This window comes from Etheostoma spectabile, chromosome 6 (assembly GCF_008692095.1).
Source record: "Etheostoma spectabile isolate EspeVRDwgs_2016 chromosome 6, UIUC_Espe_1.0, whole genome shotgun sequence".
NCBI classification, from domain to species: Eukaryota; Metazoa; Chordata; class Actinopteri; order Perciformes; family Percidae; genus Etheostoma; species Etheostoma spectabile.
The window spans coordinates 2,666,205-2,666,621 of record NC_045738.1 but is presented as its reverse complement, the minus strand read 5'-3'; the positions used below and the strand labels follow the sequence as shown (position 1 = coordinate 2,666,621).

The following is a 417-nucleotide window of genomic DNA, read 5'->3' as shown; positions in this document are numbered from 1 at the left end:
ACCCAGCTTTCTGACACTAGGCCCTACATTATTGGCCAAAATCTTTTGATAGTATCCAGATTTCATGATTCCTTGCACACAGTCAATTGACCCAGTGCCAGAGGCAGCAAAACAACCCCAAAACATCCTTGAACCTCCACCATGTTTGACTGTAGGTACTGTGTTCTTTTCTTTGTGGGCCTCTTTCTGTTTTCTGTAAACAGTAGAATGACGTGCTTTGCCAAAAAGCTCTACCTTAGTCTCATCTGTCCACAAAACGTTCTTCCAGAAGGATTGAGGCTTACTCAGGTACATTTTTTGCAAACTGCAGTCTGGCTTTTTCATGGCTCTGTGTCAGAAGTGGGGTTCTCCTGGTCTCCTGCCATAGCCCCTTTTCTCATTCAGATGACGATGTATGGTTCGAGTTGACACTGATGC

General features: G+C 44.6%; 1 protein-coding gene across 2 annotated transcripts in view; it reads right to left on the bottom strand.

Annotated features, from left to right (window-relative positions):
* dnah5 (dynein, axonemal, heavy chain 5) overlaps positions 1 to 417 on the bottom strand; it is a 120,223-nt gene that overhangs the window by 69,342 nt on the left and 50,464 nt on the right. The window lies entirely within an intron of this gene.